Below are 14,165 nucleotides of genomic sequence, written 5' to 3'. Positions count from 1 at the left end.
CTTTTATGTTGAGCACCCCTCCTGCCCCCAGCTTCTTGCCTTCAGTCTCCGGAGAGGTAAGAAATGGACTCTAATCTGGTTGATTACTTTCTAGGTTGAGTGATCTTCTTTCATACTGCAAATTTCCTACATTTTCCTTTTTATCAAATCCATCATTTCCTGATTTTCCTTTCTTTGTCTTTCAGGGATTACTCCCTTCTTTTGTTGGAGTCTGTCCTTGCGCAGCTTTGTCAGAAAAGAAATGCTGAGCTATTACATATTTTAAAATGTTTCTATTCTTGCCTTGTGTGATAGTTTGCCTCAGTTTAGCATTTTCAGATTAAAAACCTTGCCCCTCGGAACTTTGAGGGTATTGACAATCTCTTGTTGTCTTTTGACAATTAGTGTTCCTATAAGGAAATATGGTGAACATATTTTAAATGTAGTTTCAATAAGCTTTGAATTTTTTTATTTTTTAATTTTTTTTATTGTTATGTTAATCCCCATACATTACATCATTAGTTTTAGATATAGTGTTCCACGATTCATTGTTTGTGCATAACACCCAGTGCTCCATGCAGAACGTGCCCTCCTCAATACCCATCACCAGGCTAACCCATCCTCCCAACCCCCTCCCCTCTAGAACCCTCAGTTTGTTTTTCAGAGTCCATCGTCTCTCATGGTTCTTCTCCCCCTCCGATTTCCCCCCCTTCATTCTTCCCCTCCTGCTACATTCTTCTTCTTCTTTTTTTCTTTCTTAACATATATTGCATTATTTGTTTCAGAGGTACAGATCTGAGATTCAACAGTCTTGCACAATTCACAGCGCTTACCAGAACACATACCCTCCCCAGTGTCCATCACCCAGTCACCCCATCCCTCCCACCCCACCCCCCACTCCAGCAACCCTCAGTTTGTTTCCTGAGATTAAGAATTCCTCATATCAGTGAGGTCATATGATACATGTCTTTCTCTGTTTGACTTATTTCGCTCAGCATAATACCCTCCAGTTCCATCCACGTCGTTGCAAATGGCAAGATCTTATTCCTTTTGATGGCTGCATAATATCCCATTGTATATATATACCACATCTTCTTTAGCCATTCATCTGTTGATGGACATCTTGGCTCTTTCCACAGTTTGGCTATTGTGGACATTGCTGCTATAAACATCGGGGTGCACGTAACCTTTCGGGTCCCTACTTTTGTATCTTTGGGGTAAATACCCAGTAGTGCAATTGCTGGATCATATGGTAGCTCTATTTTCAACTTTTTGAGGAACCTCCATACTGTTTTCCAGAGTGGCTGCACCAATAAGCTTTGAATTTTTAAGGAAGGTGTCGATCTTGAAATCCAGCTAAGATAAATTTATTCTGCTTGAACTTTTATCATTTTGGAAAATTCCAAAATCAAAGGCAAAGTTGTTACAGTATGTACGTAGCAAAAACAATATACCTGTCCAAACGCTGCACTTGCAGGTAATGAATTCACACTATTTTATACAGATCCAGCCTTGGACAGCTTCACAGTCTTCCAGTGTAGTTCCACCTGAGAATTTGCAAATTGAGTTCCATAACTGATTATGAATTACTTGGTATCTCTCCTTCCAAATACAGTTAAGACATTATACTAATTTTTAACAATTGTCTATGGATAGTTTACCTTTTTTTATCCATTTATTTTCAGTGCAATTAAGGGAATATTGCAAAATATTTGTTATGATAAGAAATTGTTAAGTCTGAGAGGGTTGTAAGTCATTTGTTTGATGTGGACATATGGTATGCTCCTTTCTCTGTCTTTCTGCATGGTCTTGGCATTTGTCCAGTTCTTGTGTCTGCCCCAGTCTCCCTTCCAGAACTCTTCATTATTTTGGATTTTTGAGATATTCCTTTACTACCACTTTATTTTTTTATTTAAATTCATTAGCCAACATATAGTACATCATCGTTTCAGTTGTAGAGTTCAATGATTCATCACTTGTGTATAACACCCAGTGCTCATCACATCATGTGCCTTCCTTAATGCCCATCACCCGGTTACTATGACTTTAATGGAAGCTTAAGAAGAAGGACAGACAGGTGTGCTCAGTCTCACATTTTGGACAAGAAGCAATATGATGCTATTGTTTATTTCTCCAGTAACTGGCTCCCCAAAATACTGCATATATGGCATATATTTATTTTATTGTTTCCAGCCATTTAAGTTACTTGAATTTTGATAATTTTTAGACTCCTACCAATAATTAAATGGGGGGAGTTAGTAGAGAACCACGGAAGTCAGATTGTGAGTCAGTCATTTGAAGGTACAAATGTTTTTAATTTTGAAATGTTCACTTCTGTAAAGCATTAAATCCCTAAGCATAGTAATGGGATTAACTTGCTTTTAGCGTGGTGAGTACAAGGGAAAGCAACCCCATTTCCCTAGTTGTGGGGATTCTGTTAGTTATTCTCCTGGTGCCCTTGGAAAGCCCTGTCATGGAAATGGATTTCTAGGAAGTTTGGTTGATCTTCCAAGGCACAGAAATCTGTGTAGAGCTTTCCCCAAGAACCTGAGGACACCAAGTCAAGAGTCAGTGTTCACATGAGATGTATTGGCAGGAAAGATATTTATTTGACATTAAGTTTTTCCATATTGAAAATGCAAAGCATGAAGATGGTTGTGTATAGCAAGAATACTTTGAATATCATAATGAGTATCACAGAGGCCTCAGAATGGCACTCTCTTAGGCACATGCAGATTCCCAGAATTTAGTTTCTGCTTGTGTGACCTATCCAGTCAAAAGAAAATTGTCTTTGGCCATTATAGGATTGATTAAAATTGTGGCTCTGGACACAAGTATGTGGATCGACTAAATATCAGACAAAACCCAAGATCTATGCAGAGGGAATGGGGGTTGGCCCAGCAAAAGTTAGTGTGAGACCAGGGGACAATGTTATAAAACTCTGAGGGGGGGTGGTCCTGGGCTTCAGTGAGCTTTGGGCTCACATGGGGCATGCACTGGTTTTGATGTGGTAGTGGTGGCAGTAGATTTACTTCTCTTTCCTGAAAATTCACTATTTGCACTACCTCAGGGCACATGGTTGCTTCAGAGAGTATTGCAATGTATAAAGCACCTTTCTGCACTTATCAGTTCTAGAAGGTGCAGAAAACAACAGCATAATAATAAACACAGAGTTTCCACAAGTGCATGTTCACTTGCCTTCTTAGAGAGAATCCCTCGCAGCTTGATTCTTGGTGTTTAATTTTGAGTCTTAGTTACTCTTCTGGGTAGGAATAGTTATGAAAATCCCATGATACCACAGCAACCAAAGAAAATCAGAAATAGAGTGGCCCTAATGGGACCCCACAGGTGACGTTAAAAAGGAAAGATTCTAAGTTGCTTGTAGAAACCCAGGATAGCTCGGATCTTACTACAAGCATTGTTTCAGCATTCCACGATTCATTTGTTTTTCATGGGCATGAAAATTAGAAATGGTACTGTCACCATCGTAACACGTGGTGGATAATTTTAGGGGAGAATTTGCAAGAGATAGTAGTGTGGTATCACATCAAATACGGAGGGGATTCTTAAATTGGTTTTATGTAATCTGTTGTTACAAAGATTTCTTGGCTCCTGTTGGGGTTATCTGAACTCTCTTATGCTCCCTTGAATCCAGAGTCTACCATGCAACATAAAAACATACCCCGGGCTTTCCTTCTTACTCTCGCAGTCAAAGAATTACATCAACAACAACGATACACACACACGTGCACACACACCAAACTGATGCATTTAGACCGCTGTTGCCTCCTCCTCGGAGCTCCCTATCTGCTTCCTCTTTGTACCCGATGCCTGTACCTTGAAGTCAAATCTAATGTGACTGTATGCTCTCACCTACTATGAGCAAGATGTAGGCCAAAGAATTGAGTGTTTGCCCAAAATATTTCAAAATGCAAAAGAAATCGAATTCACTTTCCTCACTGACCTCTTTCTCAAACCCAATTTCCTTCCTCTTTACACGTGTGTTTTTCTCCATTGTTGTCCCATTTTGATGACAATTCTTACATGTTTGACATGAGAGGGTTTAGAGCTAGGTTGACAAGGCTGCATCTATTAAAGCGCTATTCCCAGGAACCACCCAATGCGTAAGAGCCCTTGCAGCGGAAATCCTGCCCTGCTACTTCCGACATATTTGCAACCCAACATTTTGTTCAGACATTGAGTGTTATTTCAGCCACTTCATGGGCCCAAGTGGCTTTTGCATGTTGACCTGGGAACAAGCCTTCATTTATGATATTTCTCTTATTGAGAAAGACCTCCAGCATATCAAACAATTACTTACAAATACGTTTTAGAGTCTAGCTTGCTTGAATACTGAAGAAAATCTGCATAATTTACTGCTGCAACACATCCCTTCTTTAAGAGCCATAGATTCAGCGAGAATCCTACACATCCTACTGAGGCACATCCCCCTCTTGCCCAAGGGCAAGAGGCAGTCCAAACCAGAAAGCTGGCTTTAGTGCGTCCTGGGCATTTCAAACCTGTTCAAAGAATATCCCATTTTCTTTCTTTCACACGTTGTCCCTGGCCAGGACAGCCTTACCAATGTTTATGGCTCCATAAATCTACTCATCCATTAAATCAGGCATTCGTCCACTATTTGAACACTTGTGGAGTTACTGTTGAAGACAGTTATACTGAGAATTACCAAATCTATTTTATTCTTAAGTGCTCTCCATATAACAACACCTGTGTATGTGCAGGCTGCTCAGAGCTCCCTTTTCTGATGTGTCAGCTGTCTGACCCAGCGTGGTCGAAGCTGAAGGTGCCTTCCCAGGCGGCCTGCTGGGGCTCCTGTCTTGGTGGGAGACTTTCTGGGACATGACCAGGCCAGGAACTTCAGGTGACACATCCCAACTGTCAGTTAAGCTTGTCGTTTCAGTAGTTTTTTCCCTGCTCTCCTCTCCCCTCCGTCTCCCCCTCCCCTGCTTCCCTCTTCTTCCTTCTCCTCCTCCTCCTCCTCTCTAGTCTTTAGCCAGTGTCCAGACATCTCTGTTACTTAGGGGCTTAGTTAAATCACAGATCTGATGGTGTGCCTTCTTTGTAGTGGTTAGAAGCTCTGTGGAGGAAGGCACCTCTTACAGACAAGGATCTTCAGCATCTGTTCCCTCCACCCAGACCACATGTCACATGTCCTCTGCTACTGTCGTCCCCTTCACCCCACTCATCTCCTGCCCTCCCCTGGCCTCACCCTTCCAAACCCTCTACCCTGCACCTTGTGCTTCAGCCACACTGGATTATGCCATAAATTCCCAATATCCTTTAGAATTTCACCCATCTGTGTGTTTGCGAATGCTTCTCTTTCTCTCCCTCTATCTCTCTTTCTCTCTCCCCTAATAATCACTTCCCAAGCTTCTCTGCCCAGCAAACTAGTCATTTTTTGTCCTGCTGGAAATATCCCTTCCTCTTGACAAGGCAGATTACTCTTTCTCTTCTCTATGTACCTTTTGCACTTTGCACATACTGCAGTTGTAAATCATCCTGAGGGCTTTGGAAGGTCCGTATTTGGATTCAAATCCAATTCCTATCCTTACTGCTGTGAGACAAGCTCTAGAGTTCATTCAGTGGGTAAATGAAGATGATGGTACCACTTACAATGGTGTCATGAGACTTATGATCCAAGTGTAGGGAATGAATGGCTTGGGATTAGTTAGCCTGAATATGACACATTTTGACAAGTTTGTCCTGATTCGGTTCTTCAAAGAAAAACTGGATTACTAGAATTCACTCTGGGCCTGTTTTAAATGTTCACATGAATGCAAAATTTGTATTCTAACATTTGTGTCAGTTTATCTTTTATTTTTTTATTTACATATAATGTATTTATTTGTTTCAGGGGTACAGGTCTGTGATTCATCAGTCTTATGCAATTAAAAAGTAATTCTGTTTAAGTGTTTTTAAAGCCAGGCAAGTTGTTATGGGAATGAAATTTATGTTTATCTGCACTGAATATGTGACCCTTCACATTAATATTGTTTAAAGCCATAATTTCACCAATATGGATGGTATATCATTTGGGTTTAAGGATATAATATTTACCATGATGGACATCCAGCAAATGAGGAAAGAAATTTAAATTATGAGAGCCTGATGGTCACAACTTGATTCAGTGTTTCCCTTTCCAATCAAGCAATATGAAATTTTATAGTTTGTCATCATCAGACTTGCCTCTGGATTTCTTTTTTCTTATAAATCAGTATTCTATCTAAGGTGGACATGGGCAAGGTACCAGCTCTGTCTCTTCTGTAACATGGTTACTAAATACATTTGCTTTCTACTCTGAAAGCTGATTTCAGTCCTACAGCAATCATTCACAGTTAGGAATATGTAGACCCAGGGGTGCCTGGGTGGCTCAGTCAGTTGAGCATCTGACTCTTGATTTCAGCTCAGGTCATGATCTTGGGTCTGTGAACCCCATGTCGGGTTCCATGCTCAGCAGGGAGTCAGCTTGAAGATTCTCTCTCTCCCTTTTCCTCTGTCCACCCTGCCTTGCTCTCTCTCTCTCTCAAAAAAAAAAAAAAAAAAGAAGTAAAAAAGCAAAAAAAAAGAATATGTAGACCTAAATATAAGAAACACCCCTGCCATGATCATATTCTCCATCTAGGGCCACACCAACCATCTGAATACCTTCTTGCATCCCAGGGCTTTTCAATATTAATACTCCCAGAATACTCTTCAAGTACCAAGGACTAGTTCCCTGATTTGGTTAGAGAATGACATGAATGAACTATTAGGGCATAACAGAAGGGTCTTGTCCCTTTCTTGTACTTGTTACGATGTCGTGGCTCCTTCTTCAGGTAGTGTCCGTGAATTCTAGCATGGCTGCCAATGGACGTATGTTAATACTTCTCTCTCTGCGGTCTGAAAGGTCTCACTCTTCCAAAATATTTCCACTGTATAATTATCATGAAACTGTCCTATTCTCCCTCTTCTTGCCTTAATTGGCTTCATTCTTTTTCTTTCTAGTATCTTCTTTGTGGTGGAACCACTGCCCTCTATCGGTGAGGAAAGAAGAAAAGCAAATAATCGTTTTCCACAAAATGTTCTCATTTCTTCATTCACTTAACAAGTGTCTGTGTTGAATACCTACCACATGCCATTTCTGAGATCTATGCTGGGGGAGAAAGAACATGATCCTGGGTAAACGCGGTCCCAGCCCTCACTGTGCAGGCTCTGCGGCCAGGCAGAGAGGCGTCCCTGGGGCAGTCCACAATAAATGTTAAATGGCAACTCTACAAAGTGAGTGAAGAACTGGTATGTGATGGCTTCAGAAATTACCTTAGGAAGGTTGATACAATCAGAGGTCTGGGAAGCCTTTCCGAGGAAGCCACCATTAGGATGAAATATCCATAATAAATAGGGTTTAAGCGGGCAAAATGGGAAAGGAAAAGCATTTTCAGTTAGAAGGAACAGTATGTGCAAAGGCCCTGCCACCGGAACACAGAGCCACTGAGACCCCAGGACGGAGCGAGCTGGAGAAGGACATCAGGGCAATGTCCTGGGGCCTCTTTAGGGATTTTTGTCTTTATTCCAAGAGCGATGGGAGACAGTGGAAGTGTTTCGGACAAGGTGTTTAGAGAATGTAGTGGAGAGACTAAGAGCAAGCACTTTGTGGTCCACACACCTGGGCCTGTTTCTGTTCAGGTATAAGCTTCGGCGAGTCGTTCCCCACCGTCAGCCTCAGGTTTCCCATTTAGTTGTGTAATGACACGAGAAGCACCCAGTTCACTCAGCTGCTTGTTAGTGAAATGATTTGTGTATCGTTCTAAAATAATGCTGATCACATAATAAACACTTGATAAACACTAAGCAAGTGATCATTTCCAAAAGAAGGAGCATCGCTAAATACAGCGCTCGTGTGGCATGGACAGAAGGCTGTTTTCTGTGTAGACCCTAAAATAGCTAAGAATCATTGCAAATCAAGTAGCTGGTGTAGAAATAGTTGATGGAAGTGGCGCCTGGGTGGCTCAGTCGTTAAGCGTCTGCCTTCGGCTCAGGTCATGATCCCAGGGTCCTGGGATGGAGCCCCGCATCGGGCTCCCTGCTCCACAGGAAGCCTGCTTCTCCCTCTCCCACTCCCCCCGCTTGTGTTCCCTCTCTCACTGTGTCTCTCTCTGTCAAATAAATAAACAAAATCTTTAAAAAAAAAAAAAAAAAAAAAGAAATAGTTGATGGAAGACCCAACGCACTACACATCGTCTTCCCTTTAGATCAGAATTAAAATAGGTTTGTCATATCGTGGTCAGTAACCAACCTTCTCCCCTTGGCTCGCTGAGGCTGGCTGGTTTTAAATCATCAGGCCAAAATAAAAACACACACCAAGCAAACCCCTTGTCCTGGGTGAGTGACAGTAACCCGAAGCAAGCATGTCAAGGTCAGCCTCGGAAGGTCACTAGTGCCTGAGAGAAGCCCCATCACAGCCTGTGAACCACGAGCTCCGTAATTGGCAAAGACATGCTGGTGTTTTTTTTCCAGTTTTATCACTTGAAAAACAATGTGATATTTTATTCACTGGGGACTATACGCTAATATATTTGTTTTCCTTATCTATACATTTTTATTAGCCTCATTTTGGTGACTCAGAGGAACTCTGATTTGAATAAAATTATTAAAGTATTTTTAAACTAGTAACACATGAGTCACTCTAATTCCAACTTCTATCTTGAGTAATAAACAAAGGAGAACTCAATAATTCACGATTAATAACATATATACTGAGTAGAAGTTTTAGCTTTTTAAAACACCGACCTATCACTAAAAATGTCCCCAGTTTTATTTATTTATTTATTTATTAATTATTTTTTTTTTTTTAAAGATTTTATTTATTTATTTGACAGAGAGAGACACAGCGAGAGAAGGAATACAAGCAGGGGGAGTGGGAGAGGGAGAAGCAGGCTTCCCGCAGAGCAGGGAGCCCGATGCGGGGCTCGATCCCAGGACCCTGGGATCATGACCTGAGCCGAAGGCAGACGCTTAACGACTGAGCCACCCAGGCGCCCCAAAAAATGTCCCCAGTTTTAAAGGGCTCTGTTTTATCTCTATTCCACACTTTGCCTGTGAATCCTGAGTTCTTTTAACACTTTTAGGCCTCTCTCCCCTGGAATGAGTTGTAAAAAATGTGTGTGCAGTCTATTTTTGTCTGCCACAGTTTTTTTTTTCTTTTTTTTTAATGGCAAATATATAAAAAAAAAACCTTTTTGTCCTGAGGTTTATTTGCAAAACAATCCTTAGAATAACCTCCTTGTGTGTTAAGTAGAGTGTCCTGTCTTTGCCTTAAGTCTTTCCTTTAAGTGTCTATGGGATTCTGTTAAAATTAACAAGTCTGCACGGGTATCCGTAGATTTATTCTGGAGGCATCTGTCTCGGGCTTTCTTAGTTGCTCTTTTCACACAACGCCACATTCTGTAATTCTGGCAAAGTCACAAATGACTTCAGTGGAGGGCAAGGAGTCTGCTTGACCTGAGAAAGAACCAAAAATTTGAGTCTGACAAATTTATCATTTCAATCCCATCCAGTAGCAACTCTAAGTGAGATAGAATCTACTTTTATTTTTAAAATCTCCTTCAGGCAAATCTTTATGGGAAGTCACTGCAGTCTTGGCTCTGCCGCATGAGCCCAGGGCTGTGCACGTGGCAGAAGCTCGTTGGCTGTTCGAGGACCGAGCGGGATGGAAGGGCGCACGGCAGGGTGATGGAGCGCCCAGAGCGAGGACCCCCGAGCGGAGAGCTGGAAACAGCACGAGAGCGGGGCTGCCAGGAGAGTGGTGTTACTGTTCCCCCAGGCAGAGCCGGGCGCAGGGGAGTTTTCACAAGGAGGGGGGACTGGCATTCCTCAATCACTCATTCTTTCATCACTGATCGTCCCATCGATCCATTCTTCAAGCACACGAAGGACACAGTACTGTGTCCTCGATACCGTGCTGGGGTTGGGGAAACCGAGCGGTTGTGAAAGGACCCCAGCCCTTGCGCTGCAAATTCACTGGCTCAGGGGTTTTGCAGTTGTTCCAGTAATTACCCTGATTGTACCTGGCCCACACCTGCTCTGTGATCTGGATGCTGAGCAGCAGGGAGGGAAAAAGGAGCTACTCCAAGCAGCAGGCGGTGGGAGTGGGTCGGTTGGTGTTTTTGGCCCTGGTTCCCCAGTCTGATGCCATTTGCTTTCAAACGTTACTGAAAAAAATTGATCAAAACTTCCCCACACCCCACAGCTTCATTTCTTATTTTCCCCAGTGTGGTTATGAAATTTATACACACACACACACACACACACACACACACTTCTCGACATTTCAGTGGGATTTTGTGTGGGAGGAGGAAGATCCATGTTTTCCATCTACTAGCTTTGAACTAGAAGAAAACTACTGATTTTGCTATGTGTTTTGAAGCCATATATCTTAATTCACTTCTTGTCTGCAACAGCTTACATTAAAGTCTTGCTTATTCTAGATGATCAAAATATCATCTGCACATGCAATAGTTTCACTGCATTCCTTCCAAAATAATACTTCATAACTCATTTCATATCTAATAATATTGGCTAATATTTCCAGAATAACATAATGGCGATATTGTTTTGAGAAATTTAAAATCAGAGTAAGGAGATCTCATTATATTTTTATTTTTCTTGAAAACAACAACAAAAAATAAAAAACCAGAAATGGATGTCAAATCTTTTCAAGTGTATTTTTTAGATGATCTCTTAGATTTTCTCCTTTTGCCTGATAATAAGATGCTATACTATCATATACCTGTAATAAATACTAGTTAGATGTTACATATTATTGTTTACTGTATTTTATAAATTCATTTGCTCGTATTTTATTTAACATTTTCCTATCTATTAATAAACGAAGCCGTTGGTGTTTTTATAATTTTTGTGCTATTTTTCAAAATTTTTATTGCATTTACTTTAGTTAAAAGAATTAACTTATGTTCCCATTTGTGCTGTAATGACACGTATCTCCTCACAGATGAAAACCCAGTGATGCCGGCAGGCTGGGTCCGAGGATCCAGAGGGAGGGGTCCCGAGAGACCAGCTGAGGGTCCGTGGCTTCGCACAGGATAGAAATCAAACACAATCCAGAGAATGTGAAAGCAGTGTATTGAATAGCGTGAGTGATAGAGAACAGCAGATGGAGTGTCTGGGAGACTCAGGAAAGGAAAGAAGAATGAGTCTCATCATTGTTTGGGGCTTGGATTTTATGTTGGAAAGGGGTCCAGGGTACGTTTCCCTTCAGAAATCCAGGGTAGGGTCCAATCAAAGGCGAATGTCAGATGAAGAATAGGTGTTATGCCGTAAGTCACCCAAAGTCAGGGGTATCGATGCCGGTGTCAGTCGAGATTTGTTGGAAGCTCATGTCCAGGAAATGTTTGGAATCTGGGTCTTCTTGAATGTTGTCAGGTGTTTGGGGCCTAAGACAAAACTCAGAGAGTGAGTAACTTTCTTGCTTTCCCCTTGCAGCGGGAACATAGCTTCTGTGGCTTATTCAGAAATGACGCCTAGCAGAAAACCGGCAGAGAGCTGTTTCTAAAACGGAGTCCCTTCAGCTTCCCTGTCTCACTCAGAAGGATGGATAGAAAATCCACTCGCAAGAGTCTCCGTGAATTCATTCATGGAGCTAATACCATGAACAGGCTTATCAAACTACTCAGTGGCAATCACATACTTTCTGTGAAGAGAGAAGGATTATTTGGGAAACAGAGCCAGGAACATAAAATGTGTTGTTAAGAATCACAGAGAATTAGTCCCAGGCCTTGAAACCTGATCAAGAAACCCAGTATTTGCCTGGCTGGATTTCAGAATCGCTATAGGCTAGTGGTTCCCTTCTACCTTCCAATTCCCCTTTAAGAGTGGTCCTACCTTAACAGGGCAAGACTGTCAGCCCATACCCATCCTACCCACCCATTATCTCCTTGGTTTCACTGGTCCCGGGAGAGGAGTTTTGCCCCAGGAGCTATATTCAACAACTTATATGTTAATGTATGTTAATCTGTTGAGGGCCCAGGAGACTCATCTGCACCTTGACTGCATTTAGATGCTGAGATTTTGGACTCTAGTTGATGCCTGCATTTTGTATGTGGGAGAGACAGGAATCATTGGGGACCTCAGGCCGAAGGTGGCCAAGCAGAGGATAAAGTGGTCCTATCAAATCCCACCCTCTGGGGTTCAGACATTGTAAATCCCTCCCCTTCAATGTGGGCGGCACCTGGTGTTTGCTTCTAGACCACAGAATATGTCAAAGGTGAAGGTGGGGAAGAACCCATCTAGAAAGTTACACACTTCCACGTTGATTCTTAAATTTCAACATATTCCCTGAAACAACTTTGGAGTTCCCCTAGTCCTTATACGTTGAAGGATGTTCTGTTTCTTTATGCTGTGTGTGTGTGTATGTGTGTGTGTGGGTGCGTGCAAAGATGACAGTCTTTGAGATTAGGGAATACACTTACTTATGTAGGGATATATAGAGATTTGTCTGTCTTTAAATTTAGAAACTGCAGAAGTTGAGGTAAGGTGCTTGTTGTAAATACTGTTCTAGTTTTCCTTAACCTGAACTGGGAATTCAAAAAGCTTATAAAAATACCAAGACGACTAGTGTCCCCAAAGTGAATGTCCCTTGCTTAGATTTCAGCTGTAAAACAGCAATCTCTGAAGTACATTCATAGATGTAATTGACTTTATGAAACGATTCACAAATGGGGCCACCTCCCATATAGTGAGTTGAGAAGAGCTCTGAGGAATTGTACAAGATGGCAGGTTTTTAGAGAAAGGAGGCCACAGCATGAGAGTTATCAGCAAGGGGCGCCTGGGTGGCTCAGTCAGGTAAGCATCTGCCCTCGGCTCAGGTCATGATCCCAGGGTCCCGGGATCGAGTTCCGCATCGGGCTCCCTGCTCAACAGGGAGTCTGCTTCTCCCTCTCCCTCTGCTCCTCCCCTGCTTGTGCTCGCTCTCTGTCTCACTCACTCTCTTTCACTCAAATAAATAAAAATAAAATCTTAAAAAGAAAAAGAAAGTTATCAGCAAAAGAAAAGAAAAGATTGGTTTCGTCACATCACCTGACCTTGCAGGGGTGGGGCAGGAGGTCTTATTAGCTGAATTGTCTCATCTTCCCTTGGGTGGTGGAGAGGGCCCAGGGGACAGATTACCTCCTTGGTGCTTACAGAAAACTTCTGATTGACAGATTAAGACACACCAGCAAACTACAATTAGGTTAAATGGTTAGCTGGTTTGGTGTCATTTGGGGCCTGTGGGTTTGGTTTTTGTTTTGTTTTGTTTTTTTAACGAATGTTAATTCTACCTCGGCAAGTTGTCAATTTGATTCGGTCCACGGTGGCCGTTTCTCAGAACATCTGCTGCCTGATGGCAGTTTTGTGGTCATTAAATGAGGGAATCCAGATGTGATATGTGGAGTAGCTATCTAGCACATAAAATTCCCCCAGTGCTTTTTGTCCCTTTATTCCCAAAGGTCAGGTTCAAATGGACTCCGGTTCCCTGGGAACCCTGTTTCCCCAGGTCTGGTTTGTTGGGTGGTGGACATGCCGGCTTACGGCCTCTCACCTGACCAGGTGGAGACATGCCTCACCCCTCCATGGCCCATGTTCCGGCTCTGTGCAGGTGAAGAGCATCATTCCTGCCCGCTGGAGAGCAGGTGCGTAGGGGTCTGGGAAATAAATCTCTGTTTTTTGTGGGTTTTTTTTAAGATTTTATTTATTTATTTGAGAGAGAGAGAATGAGAGACAGAGAGCATGAGAGGGAGGAGGGTCAGAGGGAGAAGCAGACTCCCTGCTGAGCAGGGAGCCCGATGTGGGACTCGATCCCGGGACTCCAGGATCATGACCTGAGCCGAAGGCAGTCGCTTAACCAACTGAGCCACCCAGGCACCCTAAATCTCTGGTTTTATTCCTACTCCAGCTCCATCAATCCGGGCACACACAACTCTTTCTCCTTAATGCCAGTCTCATCCAGTGAAGGAGGTTTACAAGGTTTGTTTGTTTGTTTGTTTTTTCTCAGAATCTCAGTTGCAGACAGATGTAAAAATGCACTAGTCTAAAACTGTCATTTTTTTATAAAGGAAAGGCAGATATTCTCACCGTGATTTGTATGACTAAAATACAGAAAAGGCAAATGATTTAACCAGTCACTCATGCGC

Source organism: Halichoerus grypus, chromosome 2 (genome assembly GCF_964656455.1).
Source record: "Halichoerus grypus chromosome 2, mHalGry1.hap1.1, whole genome shotgun sequence".
In the NCBI taxonomy this organism is placed as follows: Eukaryota; Metazoa; Chordata; class Mammalia; order Carnivora; family Phocidae; genus Halichoerus; species Halichoerus grypus.
Note: the sequence above shows the minus strand (reverse complement) of the source record.